The sequence below is a fragment of the Mirounga leonina genome, unplaced genomic scaffold (assembly GCF_011800145.1).
Source record: "Mirounga leonina isolate KUSES-001 unplaced genomic scaffold, KU_Mleo_1.0 Mir_92, whole genome shotgun sequence".
In the NCBI taxonomy this organism is placed as follows: domain Eukaryota; kingdom Metazoa; phylum Chordata; class Mammalia; order Carnivora; family Phocidae; genus Mirounga; species Mirounga leonina.
The window spans coordinates 423,563-438,731 of NW_023270852.1; positions in this window are offsets into that span (position 1 = coordinate 423,563).

Below are 15,169 nucleotides of genomic sequence, written 5' to 3' on the forward strand. Positions count from 1 at the left end.
TATGGGATCCTGCAATAGGCATAAAAGATGCTTTACTGATCATATGTCAAGGGCTAACTTGGATTCATAGTCACTGGGGACCAGGGTTGTCCTGAAAGTGTTTTGTGACAGATCCGGGCTCCACAGATTGGTGATGAGGAGTGGCTAGGTGACAAAGTCAAGGACCTATTTCTAAGAGGGGAGGATCAGTAGCTAAGGATAAAAAGGTTAACGAGAGCCCATTCTTATTATTAGATTCTTGCCTGTGTCAGTCTCTTTCTGTTTGCATGAAGGAGGGATTCATTTAATAAGGAAGACTTTATATGGGTACAAGATGGATTTGGTGACATGTAACAGAAAATCCAGTTCAAACTGGATCCAACAATAAGAGCATTTATTAACTCACATAACAAGAAGTTCAGAGATAAAGTGGGTTTCAGGACTGGTTGATTCAGCGTGTCATCAAGGATTCAGGTTCTTTCTGTTTCTCAGCTTTGCCTTACTTCGTGTCATAAGATGGCTGCCTTCTAGTTGTAAGATAACTGCCAGTAGAAAAGGGAGATTTTTCCCCTTTATTCAGTTTAATGGGAAAGAGGAAAATAGTCTCTCTCCAGCCATGGAATGTAAGTCTTTTTCTTGAGGCTGATTGGGCAACTTTGGGTCATATGCCTATCCCTGGACCAACAGCAGTTACCAAGAACATGCGTTCTATATACTGTGTTAAAACAGATTTTTTAAAAACCTCTCAATTTTTCTCAGAAATAAAAACTGTATTGTTGGAGAAAAAATAATGGAAGGCTTGAACATGCTCAAGACAAAAATCAATGAACTAAAAAATATCGCCAAGGAATCCTCTCAAAATACAATGCAATAAGATAAAGAGGTGAAAGGTGTAGGACAGAAAGTATAGGAAGACTTAAGATTTCTAACATGTCTGTGATATAGAAAGCTGGAAAGAACTTTGCTCAATGTTCCTACAGTAACAAAAAGAGAAAGCTGGATAAATGACAAAACTGTAACATTTTTTGAACCCATCTGTAATAGCCAGCTTCTGAGATGGCTCCCCATGATCCTTACTTCCTGGTATTTACACCCGTGTGTAATTTCTTACTATGTTGTACCAGGTCAATCTGCATAAGCCATAGAACACAGCAGAAGTGATGATATACCACATCGAAGATTAGGTTATAAAAGAATATGGTTTTCTGTTTTGGGCTTTCTCTCTCTCATCACTTGCTCTGGGGGCAGCAAGCTGCCAGGTTGTGAGCTTCCCTATGGAAGGGCCCAAGGAACTGAAGTCTCCGACCAACAGCCAGCAATGAACCAAGGCCTGCTGAAAACCACAAGCATGAGCTTGGAAAACTTCTTCAGCCTTAGTTACATCTTGAGGTGTCTATAGCCCTGGATGGCAGTTTGACTCCAACCTCATAAGAGACCCAGAATCAGAACCACCCCGTTAAGCCACTCCCATGTTCCTGAGACATGGCGCCTGCGAAATGTAATTGTGTATTGCTTTAAGCTGCTCTGTTTGGGGGATAATTTGTTAGGAAGCAGTAGATAACTAATAACCCATCAGAGAGTGGAGGTGTCAGAGTTACCAAACAGTCTGAAATCTAAGGAAATACAGGGCCCTCCAAGAAGGGAAAGGATGTGAGTGAGCATTTGCTTACCTACAGCAGAGTATGAGAAGAGATCTAGGCGCCATAGAAAGAGGTAAAAAGAATAGAGACAAATTTTTATTTATTTTTGTTATGTTGAATGATTTTGTGCTTTCTACTGAGATACAATTGACATGTAACATTATATTAGTTTCAGGTATACAACATAATGATTTGATATTTGTGTGTATTGCAAAATGATCACTGCAATAAGTCTAGTTAACAGCCATCACCATTCATAGTTACAGAAGTTTTTTTCCTTGTGATGAGAACTTTGAAGATCTCCTCTCTTAGCCACTTTCAGATTTGCAATACAGTATTATTAACTATGGTCACCATGCTGTACATTATATCCCCATGACTTATTTATTTTATAACTGGAAATTTGTACCTTTTGACTCCCTCCACCCATTTTCCCCACACTCTGCCCCCTACCCCTGGCAACCACCAATCTGTTCTCTGTATCTCTGAGCTTGGTTTTTGTTTTTGCTTTTGTTTTAGATTCCACATATAAGTGAGATCATTATGGTATTTATAATTTTCTGTCTGACTTATTTCATGAGATAAATTTTTAAAACAAACTGCTAAAGGCCAAATGTGAGTTAATATGAAAGTATAGAAATTCTGGGACCTGCAAACAAAAGGGTGGTTCATACTCACTTGCAGGCTCTTCTCCATCAACCTTTCACTGTTTGCTCTTGACAAAGATCAGTGACAATGCAAGAGAATGGAGAACCAAATCAGTCCACACCTTAATCTTGGACTTCCCAACATCCAGAACTATGAGAAAATGAATTTCTGTTATTTAAGCCACCCACTGTACTGTATTTTCATTATAGTAGCCCAACTGAAACAGTACTTACTTTAAATTGTAATTTCAAGTTCTTTGTTGATGTTGTATTGATCTTGTATCCTACAAACTTGCTAAAGTTTTATTTTTTCTTTTTCAAACTGTATACCTTTTGTTTCTTTTTCTTGCCTTACTTCATTGGATAGAACTTGCAGAACAATGTTGAATAGAAGTGGTGAGAAAAGATCCTATCTTTGTTCTCAAATTTAGGGGGACAGTATTTAGTTTCATCATTTTTTAAAAAAGATTTTATTTATTCACTTGAGAGAAAGAGAGAGACAGAAAGAGCACAAGCAGGGGGAGAGGCAGAGGGAGAGGAAGAAGCAGACTTCCCGCTGAGCTGGGAACCGGACGTGGGGCTCGATCCCAGGACTTCGAGATCATGATTTGAGCCGATCATGACCTGAGCTTAACCATCTGAGCCACCCAGGCGCCTCTAGTCTTTCATCATTAAGTAGGATACCACCTTGAGAATTTTTCTTAGAAGCCCTTTATTGGATTGAGGAAGTTTCCTTCTAATCTTAGTTTTCTGAAAGTTTTTCTCAAAATGTTGAATTTTGTCTGATGCTTTTTCTGCATTTATTGAGATGATATTATGTCTGTTCCTACCCCTTTGTTGACAGTGATTTTCTCTATTATATTGATTATCAGATGTTGAACTAACCTTGCATACCAGATGTAAGCCCCACTTGGTCATGATATATTATTTTTTTCTATATTGCTAGATTTTGATTTTCTAGTATTTTCTTAAGGATTTTACATCTATATTCATGAGGGATATTGGTCTGTAGTTTGTTCTTCTCATAATATCTTTTTCTGGTTTTGGTATCAGGGTAATGCTGGCCATATAAAATGAATCGGGAAAATTATCTGGAAGAGTTTGCATATAACTGGTATTATTTCTTCCTTAATATTTGGTGGAATTTTCCTGTGAAGCCATCTGATCCTGGAGTTTTCTTTGTTGGGAAGTTCTTAATTACTAATTAAATTTCTTTAATAGTATAGTGTTATTCAGATTGTCTAATTCTTAATATTTGGTCGTTTATATATTCAAAAATTTTTCTGTTTTTTTAAGTTATTAAAATTTGTCGGAATTATGTTTTCACAATGTCTTTTTCTGCTTCAGTGTCTGTAAGTCTATAGTAATCTCCCTTCATTCATTCCTGAAATTGGTAATTTGTATTATCTCTCCTTTTTCTTAATCTGACTGGCTAGAAGTTTATCAATTTAATTGATCTTGCCAAAGAACCACTTTGGATTTATTGATTTTTCTCTGTAATGTTTTTCTTTTAAATTCCATTGATTTTTGCTTTTTTTTTTTTTCTCTTATCTTTATTATTTTCCTCCTTCTACTTGGTTTGGATTTAATGTACTCTTCTTTTTCTGTTTTTTTGAGGTGAAAAGAGATTAACTGATTTAGAGTCTTCCTTCTATTCAAACATATGCATTTAATGTTATAAATATTTGTCCTTCAGCTGCACTCCACTAACTGTAATATGTTGTGTTTTAATTTTCATTCAATTCAAAATATTTTCTAATTTCTCTTGCAACTCTCTCTTTGACCCATGAGTTATTAATAAATACATTGTTTAAATTACAAATATTTGTGGATTTCCTGGACATCTTTGTTATTAATTTCTTATTTAATTCTATTTGGCAAGGGAACATATTTCATATAATTTCAATTTTTTAAACAATTTCTTGAGGTTTGTTTAATGAGCCAGAATATATTCTCTCTTGATGAATGCTTCATGTACATTTGAGAAGAATGAGTATTCTGCTGTTGGTGGGTGAAGTTTTCTTTAAATGTCAATTGGTCAATATGATTAGTAATGTTATTAGATTCTGTATCTTTTTACTGATTTGCTGTGTATTTATTGTATCTATTACTGATAGAAGAGTTCTGATGTCTCCAACTATAATTGTGAGTTTGTCTATTTTTCTTTTTAGTTTCATTTTTATATTTCATATACATTGTTAAATTTATGGGAATTAAGTTGTTCATAATGATATTTCATTTTCCTTTAGTATCCATAGGATCTTTATTAATGCCTCTTTATTAAATACTGATATTGGTAATTTATTCCTCTGCCTTTTCTGGATTAATTAGGCTAGAGGTATATCAATTTTATCAAGCTTCTTTAAAAAACAAGACTTTGGTTTTAATGATTTCCTTCTATTATTTATTCTCTATTGTTTTCTATTTTATCCATTTCAACTTTAATTATTATTTTCCCATTCTTTTTTTTAAATTTTATTCATTTATTTGAGAGAGAGAGAACATATGAGAGGGGATAGGGTCAGAGGACGAAGCAGACTCCCTGCCGAGCAGGGAGCCCGATGCGGGACTCGATCCCGGGACTCCAGGATCATGACCTGAGCCGAAGGCAGTCGCTTAACCAACTGAGCCACCCAGGCGCCCTCTTTTTTAAATTCTTGCTGCAATATTTTGTAGTTTTGAGTATATAGGTTTTGCATGTTTATTAAATGTATTCCAAATATATTCCATTTTATTCTTTTTTATACTATTATTATGAGCATTCTTTTCATAATTTCATTTTCAGATTGTTACTATAATACAGAAATACAATTGATTTTTGTATATTGAATCTGTATTGCACTGCCTTGCTTTGTAGTTATAGTAGCTTTCTTGTAGTTTCCTTAAGATTTGATACATAGATGATCATGAATATGTGAATGAAGACAGTTTTACTTTTGCCTTTCCATTCTGTATGCCTTTAATTTCTTTTACTTACTTTATTGCATTGGTAGAATCTCTAAAACATGACTTCATAGAAGGGGTGAGGCCAGAAATCCTACTAAGTTTACAATCTTAGTGGGAAAACATTTAGTCTTTTGTCATTAAGTGTGATATTAGTTGTAAATTTTTAATAAATACCATTATCTGGTTGAGGAAGCTTCTTTGTATTCCTACTTTTTAAAGAGTTTTTAAAAATCATGACTGGCTGTTGGATTTTGTCAAATCCTTTTTCTGTGCCTATTGAGATGATCATGTGGAACTTGCTCTTCATTTTATTAATATGGCACATTACATTACTTGATTTACTTGATTTTTGGATTTAAACTTGATATATGTCTTTACATATATATGTCTTTACATGTTTTCTATTCTTAAGTCAGTTTTGGTACTTTATACCTTCCTCAGAATTTTTTCACTTCATTTGTCTAAATTGTTGGCATGAAGTTATTCATAATACTCCTTTATAATTCTGTAGGACTTTTGTGATGTCCACTCTTTCATTCATTCCTGATTTTTGTAATTTTGTGTCTTCTCTCTTATTTTTGGTCAGTCTGGCCAAAAGTTTATCAATTTTATTGATCTCTTCAAAGAATTAATTTCTGGTTTTATTTATCTTTGCTATTGTTTTTCTTTTTTCTTTTTCATTGGTTTCTGCTCTGATTTTTATTATTAACATCCATCTGCTTACTTAGAGTTTGACTCAGCCTTTATTTTATGGCCACCTGAGGAGAAAACTTAAGATTATTGATTTTGAATCTTTCTTCCTTTTTAATATGCATTTAAAACTATACATTTTCTTTTAAGGACTTTAACTGTATCCCATAATTTTTAATATGTTTTGTTTTCATTTTCATTCAGTTCAAGGTATTTCCAATTTCACTTGAGATTTTTCTTTTATTTATTTATTTATTTATTTATTTGACAGAGAGACAGCGAGAGCAGGAACACAAGCAGGGGGAGTGGGAGAGGGAGAAGCAGGCTTCCTGCGGAGCAGGGAGCCCGATGTGGGGCTCGATCCCAGGACCCTAGGATCATGACCTGAGCCGAAGGCAGACGCTTAACGACTGAGCCACCCAGGCGCCCCTCACTTGAGATTTTTCTATATTTTATGTAGGAAGTATGTTGTTTAATTTCCAAATATTTGGAGATTTCCTAGATTTCTTTCTTTGGTTGATTTCTGACTTAATTTCATGGTGATTGGGGAACATATTTTCTATGGTTACATTCCTTTTAAGTTTATTGAGACTCATTTAATTATATATAGTCTATTCTGGGGAATGGCCCATTTGAGCTTGAAAAGTGTTTATTTTGTTGTTGAGTGGAGTGACCTATATATGTCTATATTGGTCAAATTGGTTGACACTGTTGTTCAAATGATCTATATCATTGCTGACTTTCTGGTGTACATTTTTTGTATGGCATGTATTTTCAGTTCTCTTGTGTTTATACCTAGGAGCGGAATTGCAGAAACCCTGTGATTAATATTTTGAGAAACTACGAGGCTATTTTCCAAAAGAGTTGCATCATTTTATATTCCCATCAGCAATGTATGAGGGTTTCAATTCGTCCACATCCTCTCCAACACTTGTTATTTATCTGGCTTTTGATTATAGCCATTCTAGTGGATGTAAAATGGTATCTCATTGAATATTTTATTTGCATGACCCTGATGGCTAATGATTTTGATAATGTTTTCATGCGCCTATTGAACATTTGTACATCTTCTTTGGGGAAATATCTATTCAGATTCTTTGTCCATTTTAAAAACTGGATTGTTTGGGTTTATTACTATTGATTTGTAAGAGTTCTTTATATATTATGGACACAAATCTCTTATTAGACATTAGACTTGCAACTATTTTTTCCAATCTGTGTCTTTTTACTTTTTACTTTTTCCATTTTGCCCTTTGAAACATAAAAGTTTTCATTTTGATGAAGTTCAAAGTAACAATTTTTTTTTCATTATTTAAGCTCTTGATGTCACATCAGAGAAGGCTTTATTTAACCCAAAGTCATGGAAATTTACTCCTATATTTTTTTCTCAGAGTTTTCTTTTTTTTTTTTTTTAATTTTATTTATTTGACAGAGAGAGACACAGCGAGAGAGGGAACACAAGCAGGGGGAGTGGGAGAGGGAGAAGCAGGTTTCCCGCAGAGCAAGGAGCCCGATGTGGGACTTGATCCGAAGTCCTGAGCCGAAGGCAGTCGCTTAACCGACTGAGCCACCCAGGCGCCCTTCTTCTCAGAGTTTTCTTAGAATATTTAGAGTTATATCTTATAGTTAAGTTATTTGCATCGTGACATAGTCAATTTCAAACTTGTTTCAAAACTTAATTAGAGCAGGTTTGGTGTAGGATTTACTCTGGGCTAGTTTAGTCCTATTTCTAAGGCATGACCCTTTCTGGAGGCTCGGTTAAATGCCCTGGACATTCAGTGAGGTCTCTTGACTCTGGTTGGTAAGAACTTGAATGTCTCCTATCCTTGTATAAGCTCCAGGAATTTTTCAGGTCTGTAATCCATTTGGAGTTAATTTTTGTGTATGGTGTAAGCACAGGTCCAGCTTCATTGTTTTGCATTATAGATATCCAGTTATCCCAGCACCATTTATTTAAAACTATTCTATTCCCATTGAACTGTCTTGGCACCCTAGTCAAAAATTAATTGACCATAATGTATGGGCTTAATTTGGAGATTTCAATTTTATTCCATTGATTTATATGTTATCCTTATGTCAATACTATGACTGCAAATTTGAGTGTACTCATCAACCCGCATACAGATTAATAGGCAGAGTATGGATGGAGCCCTGTAGGTTTTGACATGTTTAAGCATAACCTCTGTGGAACTAATTGACTGACCATGAGGCTAAGCTACTCTAAGTATCTCATATAAGTGGAATCATACAGTGTTTGTTTGTTCTTTTTGTGTTTGGACTGTTTCACTTAGCATTATGTCTTTAAATTCATTCACATGGCAGCATGTATTAGAATTTTCTTCCTTTTTAAGGCTTGAATAATATCCCATTGTGTATAAAACATTGTTTATCCATTCATCCATCAGTGGACAGTTCGGTTGCTCCTGCATTTTGGTGATTGTAAATAATGCTCCTATAAACATGGGTGTACAAATACCTGTTTACACCCCTGCTTTCAAGTCTTTGGAATATATATCCAGAAATAGAATTTCTAAATCATATGGTAATTCTATTTTTAATTTTTTTAGAAACTGTCATATTTTTTTCCATAGTGGTTGTATCATTTTACATGCCCACCAGCAGTGCACAAGGGTTCTCTACATCTTCACCGATACTTGTTACTTTTTTTTTTTAATAATAGCCATCCTAATGAATGTGAAGTATGTCCCATTGTGCTTTTGATTTTTTTCCTTAATCATTAGTGATTCATGCTTTTTTTTTCTTGTGCTTATTGGCCATTTGTGTATCTTCTTTGGAGAAATGCCTGGGTTATTTGCCCTTTTAAAAAGTATGTTGCTTGCTTCTTTGTTGTTGAGTTGAGGAATTCTCTATATATTCTAGAGTTAGCCATTATTTCTTAAGATACATTTTTCTTTTCCTTCTCTCTTTTGGTCCTTACATTACATAGATTTTAGATCTCCTCACATTATTTTACAGGTCACTGAGGCTCTATTTATTTTTTCAGCCTTTTTCTTCACTCTGTAATTCCTTTTGGATAGTTTCTCTTATGTCTTCAACTTCATTGATGTTTTCTTCTGAAGTCTCTAATCTGTTAATCCTATTTTCTTTTAAAATTTTGTGTTTTCATCTCTAGAAGTTCCATTTTCCTCTTTAAAATATCTTCCATTTCTTTTCTCATTATGTTAATATTTTTCTCTACATTCTCGAGCATATTTGTATAGCTATTTTAAAGTCCTTGTCTGCTAATATTATCTTTGTCATTTCTATGTCTGTTTCTATTGACTGATTTTTCTCCTTGTTTTAAGTCACAGTTGCCATGTTCCTTGCATGTCTAGTAACTTTTTTTAATCGACTGAACGTTATTATTACATTGTTGAGCATCTGGACTTTTTTTCTTCTAAGAATATTTAGAGTTGTATCTTACAGTTAAGTTATTTGCATATCAACAGGTCAATTTCAAATTTGTTTCAAAACTTAATTAGAGCAGGTTTGGTGTAGGATTTACTCTGGGCTAGTTTAGTCCTATTTCTAAGGCATGACCCTTTCTGGAGGCTCAGTTAAATGCCCTGGACATTCAGTGAGGTCTCTCCACTCTGGCTGGTAAAAACTTGAATGTCTCTTATCCTTGTTTAAGCTTCAGGAATTGCTCAGTTTACAATTGGTCAATAGTTCTTTGCCCAGCCTTATAGATTTCTGCCCTACATGTGTGTACTTTGTATTCGGCAACAGACACTCTATGAGATTTCTGGAGCTCTTTCTCTACATAACTCCCTCTACTCTGATACTATGCTACACAAATTCCAGTTACCTCAGACTTCCTGCTGTGATCTCTGTCTCTTCAACTCAATGAGACCACCACCCTCTGCTGGGGCTTCCCCATCTCTGTGCCTTATTCCAGAAAATGCCTGTAGGCAGAAAGTTGGAGCTTTCTAGTAAGACTCATTGCATTTATTTTCTTTCCTCTTAGGGATCCTAGCCCTGCATTGCCTGTTGTTCAATGTCTGAAAACACAGATATCATGTGTTTTGTCCAATTTTCTAATTGTTTATAATTGCATGGTAGGTGTGCAATTGCAGGATACTCTGTTGTAAGTTCATGTTGTAAGGTCAAAACAAAACTCTTTTGTTTTCTAATTGTGTTTTTATATATTAGCCTCCTATCTTATAGATACTTAAATATCCTCACAAATCATCCTGGGAATGTTAATTAGAATACTGTTCATGTCCTTCCTGTTTCTTGAATTGATGGTATTTCCCCTACCATCTCAGCTTGGATATCATTTTGGGGTAGTCCATCATTTTCAAATAACTAGTGAGCTTTAATTGGCCGATAATATTCATAATAAAGGTCTACATTAATTTGAATTGGTATTATGTAGGGTTTCTCAGCAGCTGTGTAGGTGGGTGACTGGGGGAGACACACCATAGCCATTCATTCATTGGGTGATGCTGGTTCCTCTGATGGTGGGATCACAAGGATATTCCCACACATGACTTCTTCTAATCTTTACATGATTCTCACCACTATTATAATTATTATTCCAATTTCACAGTTGAGGAAACTGAAATTCAAAGATGTTCAGTAACTTGCCAAGGTCACGGAACTGCTAAGTGAAGTAATCAGGACTAGGACCCAGAAGGTCTGTCCAACCTATATACTGTGCTATCTCCCATTTGCTTGATAGCTTCCGGAAATTTCATATATCTGGCCTATTGATGGAACTATTTCCTGTTTTTCAATATAGGTACAGATATTTTCTAGTTTTAAATTTTCTTTGTCATATCATATGACTTTTTTGAGTATTTTGAGAGTATCTATGGTATTAGTCTTTTTATCTTGAAACTATAGCCCACAACATTTTTTAAAAAGATATTATTTATTTATTTATTTGAGAGAGAGTGAGAGAGAGAGCAGGAAGAGGAGCAGAGGAAGAGGGAGAAACAGACTCCCCACTGAGCAGGGAGCCCTATGCGGGGCTTGATGCGGGGCTCAATCCCAGGACCCTGGGATGATGACCTGAGCTGAAGGCAGATGCTTAACCAACTGAGCCACCCAGGCGCCCCTGTAGCCCACAATATTTTTCCACAGTATCAACTATTTATGTTAAATTTATCTTAAGTTAAAGTTTTCAGTGGAACAACGAGACAAAGGAATAGACATTTTTTTGAAAGTGGACTCCGTGCCTAACGTGGGCCTCGAACTCACAAGCCTGAGATCAACACATGAGACCAAGAGACTGATGCTCCACCAACTGAGCCATCCAGGCGCCCTAAGAAATAGACATTTTTGAGGGACTTCATATATACTTTGTAAAAGTAAAATAAAATTCTGGTAAATTTTACCAAGACAGTCTCATCAGGCAGAGCATAAGAATTTCAGCTGTGCCGGGAAGTGTCGTTTTTAATTGGTGTCTTTGAAAGACCTGAAGTTTCTAACATGTGTCTGCTGGTAGAATTTGAGGCCCAGTGCCATATGGGCAGAGGAGGCATTTTGGGGAGCAGTCCCTTCCCTGGACCTCCCAAATCCCTTACAGACCCCCTTTCTCATCGGGCGGCCCCTCCTGCACATGCTGGGGGCAGGGCCGGGGCTAGGGGCACCTCTGCCAGGACCCTGCTGATCTATGTTCTCTCCTGACACTCAGCAGCTGTCGTGGAGGCGTGGGCTGCAGGCGCTGGTCCCCACGGGCCATGTGCAGGCTGCAGGCCGGGGGTCCTTTCCCGCCTAATCCGAGGGGCGCTGGCGGTGGGGAGGGAGACAGCTGGCTGTAACTGATCTGCAAAGGAATGGAGTGGTGCAGGCCTCCCAGTGCTGGGCTGGGCCGTCTGCAGGCTGCCCGCTCCGGCTGCCTCACTTTAACCCTTCCCTCTCTTACTTCTGTCTCCTTCCGTCCTGGGACTCCATCCCTGGAACACTCCCAGAACCCCAGGAATATCCCTGGCTGGATCTGAACACCTTGCAGAAGACCCAGCCTCGTAATAGCTACTGTTGGGGAGGCTGGGGCAGGAGCAAGACGCTCCTGTCTTCGAAGGAGACAGAACCCTTGGAAGGCCCAGTGGGTGACTCAGGCAGTGGAGGCTGTGAGGTCAAAGAAGGAGACCCTGTATGGGTTGGAAGTCGGAGGAAACTCCCTGGAAGATGCAATGGAAGGAGCACTGGGTTTGGAGTCTGGTGTTGGCTCTGCCATTGCTCACTTTGCAGTGAGACCTTGGGTAAGTCACTGTCTCCCTCTAGGGTCAGTTTCTGCTCCCAGAGATGTGGAGTTTGAAGAAGATGACCTTAAAACTTCTGTCCGCAGTAGCAACAATAGCTTCATTCATTAAATGCCTGTGGAAGGCCAGGGACTTTGTCTGTAAACATCCTCACCATCACTTTGCCGGATTCTCATTTCCACTGTAGTGATGAGGAAACCGAGATTCGGAGAGGATAAATCACATAGCTGTTCAGAGACAGAGCCAGACCCTGTCATCCAGGCTCTTCCCCCAAGCACGCTGCTCGCTCAGCTCCAACCATGTATAAACAGTGACTGAACTCAGGGGGAACAGGGGCAGGACGCACAGCTGGCTGGCCACAGCACAAAGGCTCAGTCGTGAGCCTGAGAGCTCCTGCAGGGAGGGTGGGCTGGGGGTCCGTGGGGCCCTGGGCTCCAGGTTTTCTCCTGCTCCGCGCCCTGCTCGGGCTGAGATCTCCTGGCTCAGCCAGCAGCTTCACACAGGGTGGCAGACTCTGCAGTTGTCCGGCCTGTTCCCATCCATGATCTCACTGGACACTCATGCCAACCCTAGCATGTAGAACCTGTCGCCCCTCCTCACAGCAGGGGACTGAGGCTTGACATTTGCCAACATCCTATAACTGGTAACTGGCCAAAGAGAGACTAGCATATTCTTTCCACCGTCCTCTCTGGCCTCTGGGAGGAAGGGGCCTGGGATGGTAACTATTAGGCACCCAGCAGTCCACTTCATGCTTTTCCCAATGAGAAGGAAAGTATGAGTGTGGATTCTGGAATGAGACAAGTATGGGCTCACGTGCTGAGTCCCCCACTCTCCAGCTGTGCAGTTGCTTAACCTCTCTGAGCCTTAGCTTCCTCCTCTTTTGTGAATGAAACGTGGGTGAAGGATGAATGAATGCAGGAGCTGGGCCTGCGTCCCCCTTCCCTGGGCAGAGCATCATGCTGAACTGGCATGTGATACCCCAGACAAGTGGAACCCAGGGCCGAGGGGGGCTGGGGACCAAAGAGAAAGAGGCTGTGGGCGGGGGTTTTGCAGCTCAAGATTGGTCTGAAGACTAGGCAGGAGCTGCCCAGAGAACGGGAGGAAAAGGGCATTGCAGATGAGGCAAAGGCTCTAGGCAAAAACGCAGACGCAGGAATGGACGAGGTGTGGTGGGAGCAGGGACACACTTGGGCTTTCCCTGGCTGGCGAGGACACTGGCCCAGAGGGAAGTCAGTCCTCACGGCAAGTGGGGGCTGAGTAGCAAGCCTACAGAACGGCTCAGCTCTGGAGAATGAGTTACCCACCATGTTGCCCACCTATCTCCTCCCCTTCCCTCCACCCTGAGCCGCCAGGACCTCTGGGCAAAAGGCCGGCTGGGTGTGCAGTTCCAGCTTGGGAGAGACAGCTGTGCAGGCCTCCTGCCTGCTGCAAGGGATTAACTGGCACTGCCACAGTATGTTGGGGGGCACCTGGCTCCCCGGATCTGCCCACCCCTCTCCTCTTTAACTTCTTGCTGCCCGGGCTCCTCACTTTTATGCTTAAAGGCATGTTCATACTCACTTTCCAGTTCCCTGCGTTAGACACTGGGGACCCACGAGGAATAAGATCTAAGGCAGGGTCCACCCAGCCAGAGGTGCCTTTATCTGTCACTGTTCCTCCTCATGCCAGCCAAGGGCCCTCTGAGACCCTGATCTGTCCCCCAGCAAAACCCTTCTCTCTCCACTGGCTCCTTCTAGGATATATGGTCAAGTCACTGCCTTCCTCAAACCATCAAACAAATAAATCTTCCCTTGACCTCATGCCCTATCTCTCTTCTGTCCTACTCAGCCAAACTCCTCAGGGTTGTCCCCACTGTCTCCACCTCCTCACTGAGAAGACATCTTCCAGACCCAGGTCTCTTCATCCTGGGCACACAGGTGGACTACATCTCCCAGCCTCCCTTGCAGTTAGTTGTGGGCACATACACAGTTTCTGGCCACGGGGATGTGAGTGGAAGAGAGCAAGCCACTTAATTCCTGTTTCCCCAACACCTCCCTGCACGCTCTGAGCCCTCCTGGGGCTGGCTTGGTGCAGGTGAGCATGTGCTGAAGATGGTAGTCCCTCAAGACAGAGGAGCCAGGGTCCCTGAATCATTTTGGATGCAAGGCTCCAGCTACTCAGAAACACCTGTGTTTGTTTTTGTTTTGTTCTTTTTTATAGGAGGGAGGCATAAATCTCTACCATGTTTGAGCCACAGAAAAGATCTGACTTGCTGTGCATTAAAAAAATGAGGAACTTAGTCCCCCTTCTCCTCTACCTCCTCTAGTGGGATAGCCCAGGACAGCAGGGAAGAGGGACTTAGAACTCTGAAAAGAGGGTTGGAAGTGGGGAAAGCCTTGCTTCAGGGACGGAGATTTCCTGGGGCAGGATGTGGCCGTTGAACTTATACAAGTCGCATCTGACCTTCAACTTGAAATCGCTCCTGTTTGGTTCAGGGCTATGATTGCCATCTGCCTTCCCCAAATCACCAGGAGCCCTGTGAGGCTCCAAGGCCGTGTGGTCAGAGCCTTGGGGAGATGTAAAAGTAAGGGCCCCACCGGGGCGAAGGTGCTGGGGGAGGAGGCTGGTGCCGGGCAGGTGCTGACCCAGCTGCTGGGAGCGGTGAGGAAAGGGTTAAGGGGTCTGTGAGCAGGATTGGCTCTCCACTCCATGAGGGCGGTAAAATCAGCATGTCGCCTCCAATTTGCTCTGGCCTGACCTTGAACGTGAATCATTCCATCACAATGTCCTTATTGATTTCCACAGGAAGAAGATTAAGCCCAGAAAATCGGGGCGGGAACTTGAGCCCGAAGCACGGAAAATGGGATGGTTCTGGGGCTCAAAACCCCTCGTGTTTGCAAAGATGTCACGGGGGGCCTGCAGGCTGGGCACCCGCCCAGCTCAGCTACCAGCTCTCAGAGGGGCTGCGTCCTGGGTTTCTGTTTTCTTACCTGTCCGGTGTGTGGCCTGGAGGGTCCCCTCAAGCTGTAAGTTATAGGAAGAGAGTGGGGATGGGGGAGATGCCACAGATACCCCTTGA